Source organism: Bos indicus, chromosome 17 (genome assembly GCF_029378745.1).
Source record: "Bos indicus isolate NIAB-ARS_2022 breed Sahiwal x Tharparkar chromosome 17, NIAB-ARS_B.indTharparkar_mat_pri_1.0, whole genome shotgun sequence".
Lineage (NCBI taxonomy): Eukaryota > Metazoa > Chordata > Mammalia > Artiodactyla > Bovidae > Bos > Bos indicus.
Genome location: NC_091776.1, coordinates 1,177,336 through 1,180,835, shown reverse-complemented (window position 1 = coordinate 1,180,835; position 3,500 = coordinate 1,177,336). Strand labels below are relative to the sequence as shown.

The 3,500-nt window shown below is 34.7% G+C and overlaps 1 pseudogene; it reads right to left on the bottom strand.

Moving 5' to 3' along the window:
- Positions 1 to 485: 485 nt before the first annotated feature.
- On the bottom strand, positions 486 to 643 carry LOC139176872 (U2 spliceosomal RNA; annotated as a pseudogene).
- Between the last annotated feature and the right edge of the window lie 2,857 nt (positions 644 to 3,500).

Sequence of the window (3,500 nt, the reverse complement as noted above, 5' to 3'; positions counted from 1 at the left end):
AAGTTTGAAAAATTTCTGAAAGGTTAAGAGCAAATTGGTGGAACAGAAAAATAATAGATATAAATAAAAAGGGGTCAAAATCTACACAGAAAAACTACTAGAGATTTCAATGATATTTCAAGGTAAAGAACTGAAAAGGTGTTCTAACAGCTTTGTCTCTGTTGTCCCACCTCCTCTCCCACTAAGCAAATCAGTACTGTTTACATACAGGTGAATCCCTGAGAGCTGCTCTCTAAAACATGAAGCTAATTTTCTCAGGAGTGTGTGTGTGTGTGTGTGTGTGTGTGCTTGTGCGCACATGCGTGCACTCAGTCACTCAGTCGTGTCTGACTCTTTGAGACCCTATGGACCGTAGCCCACCAGGCTTCTTTATTCATGGGATTCTCCAGGCAAGAATACTGGATGGGTTGCCATTTCCTTCTCCAAGCTTATCTGTAGAAATGTCAATACTCAGCCTTATTTTTAAAACAGTACTTTTCCCCCAAAGGAGGTGCACCACTCCTGGAAGTATTGCAATACCAGGTTGATGCATGGAGTGGACAGAGCAAGCTCCTATTCCAACTCCTAGTTCCAAAAATCCATTTAATTTCACAGAAGACTGTTCTTTTAAGAATAATGGGTCTCATCACAAGAAAAAAGAAATATGCAACTATGTGCAGTGATGATGTTAACTGAGCTTACTTGCGGAGATTATTTCATGATGTATACAAACACTGAATCATTGTATTATATACCTGAAACAAATATATTGTGTGTCAATTATACCTCAATAAAAAGACTACCAGGGCCTAATTTATGTTAACATTGAGATAATGATATAATTACTGAAAACTCCTAACATTAATAAAGCATTACTATGTGCCAGGCCCTGTTCTATGTACTGGATCATTTAATCTTCACCATAACTTTACAAGGTAGATTCTGCTACTTTCCCCATTTCAATGAGAAACAGAGAGATCAAGTGACCTGGGGGTCACACAGCTAATTCATGGTAAAGTTTTCATTCAAGTTCAGGTAGCTACAAAGCTCTGCATGTCTAGTCAATATCCAACTCTATGTCTTGACAGCAATTGAAGAAGGGGAAAAAGGCAAAACAGCTAAAACGATGAAGGAAGTGCATGAGATTCTGTACTGAATGAACCTTTTTATTTTGGTAATTGTATGAGGTAATGTTTTGTCCAGTTATACATTCAAAATAGCTGAGAAAATTCATACCCTCTACCTACCCCAATCAGCCAAATTCTTCATGCAAAAATACAGCAAATAAGGGATATCTGATATCTGATACCTGAGAAAAATCAAAGGGAAAAGCAAAGATCAACAAACAGAATACCCAGCTATGAAGGAAAAGAAATATAGAGTACAGAGAAAATGTTTAAATATTCTTAATAGTACCCTTAGGGATTACAAGAGAATACTCAATCTATAAAAGAAAAAAAAAAAGTATGCTAATATAAAAGATCACTTATAAAAGGAGAACAACTTCTTGGAAAATAAATACATGATTACAGAAATAAAATATTCAGTTCCTCCATTGATTAAATTCTATAATAGTCATCCCTCAAGACTAGATTAATTATCTTGAAGATAAATTCAAGAAAATCTTCTAAAACATAGTGAAAAATAAACAAAGAACTCTAAGAACTAAAGGTTAAGGCACAAGGTTCAGATTGAAAAAGTTTATCAGATGCTGAAAAGTAAAATCAATTTTGATGGTGGAGGAAAAGACAATGACGATAACAAAATAACCTTGAGATGCACAGGAATACATCCAAACATCTACTGCACAAACTATAATAAAATAATTTTGAAGGATATAAAAATAATCCTACACAATAGAAAATTTACCTGAAGGTTTTGTTTTCCCTAAAATTGTTCTACAATTTAACACAATTTTAATAAAAATCCTAGTAGCAATACAGACAAAACTTCAAAAATTGGTGATAAAATTCAAATAGAAGAATAAAAGACAAAGAATAGCTAAGATGATTTTGAAGAAGAATGAGCTGCCTATCAGTTATCAAGCTTCATACACAAGTGGAACAGGCAACACCACATGGTGCTGGCACAGAAGTGGACCACCAATGGGACAGAGTAGAGAATCCAGGAATGTGGAAACCCCTTATACTGCAAAACCAGGGAAAAATCAGTGGGGCAAAGATAAACTAGTTAATGCATTTTTCAAGGACAAATTATTTTCCGAGTTGAACAAATAATGGTCCTTGCCTCACACAACACTGAAAATTAATTTTAGATCGATTAAAAGTCAGAATGCCAAGGGAACTGTAAGGCTTTTAGAAAGTAACAAAGTAACATATTGAAAGATCTTTTTGATACAGTAAAGTTGACTGTATCAAGGAATATCATTTCTAGGTATGAAACTTAGAAGGATCTGCACATATGAACACAAGGAGATGTGTACAAAAATACTCATTTTACAAACTCTTGTAGTAGTGAAAAACTTGGGAAAAAATTGAAAATAAATACATTGAAATATATACCTACCTATATGAAAAAAAGAAAAAAAAACTAAAAAGAAAAATAACATTAAACTATATAAAACCAGTTACTTACAGATATTTTAAACAATATGAAAAAATTCATATTGGTGTACTCAATTAATGCATATAAAACTTTAAATCATTCATTACTTCATAATATTATTTATAGAAATATATACATAGTGAAAATATAAAATCATCCATAAGAAGAACCAACTTCATGAGAGTCACTCCCTCTGTGGGAGTGAGAAGTGAAACCAGACCTTCAATAAAATCTGTAATGTTTTATTGTATCCACAAACATATGGGTATTATGTTATTGGCCGTGCTTTTGTGTATGTTTATACTATGCTGTGAGACATTGAGTTATTAAGACAAAAGACACTAAACATTAAAATGAACATTATGCTTTCTCACAGCAAACAACTTTTTCAGCACCTGGGAACATCTCAGCAGGAAATATATAATAGTAATTGCCCACACAAATGTTTTAATGTGCACTCTCTCATCACTTCATGGGAAATAGATGGAGAAACAGTGTAAACAGTGTCAGACTTTATTTTGGGGGGCTCCAAAATCACTGCAGATGGTGACTGCAGCCATGAAATTAAAAGACACTTACTCCTTGGAAGGAAAGTTATGACCAACCTAGATAGCATATTGAAAAGCAGAGACATTACTTTGCCAACAAAGGTCCGTCTAGTCAAGGCTATGGTTTTTCCAGTGGTCATGTATGGATGTGAGAGTTGGACTGTGAAGAAAGCTGAGTGCCAAAGAATTGATGTTTTTGAACTGTGGTGTTGGAGAAGACTCTTGAGAGTCCCTTGGACTGCAAGGAAATCCAACCAGTCCATTCAAAAGAAAATCATCCCTGGGTGTTCTTTGGAAGGAATGATGGTAAAGCTGAAACTCCAGTACTTTGGCCACCTCATGCTAACAGTTGACTCATTGGAAAAGACTCTGATGCTGGGAGGGATTGGGGGAAGGAGGAAAAGGGGA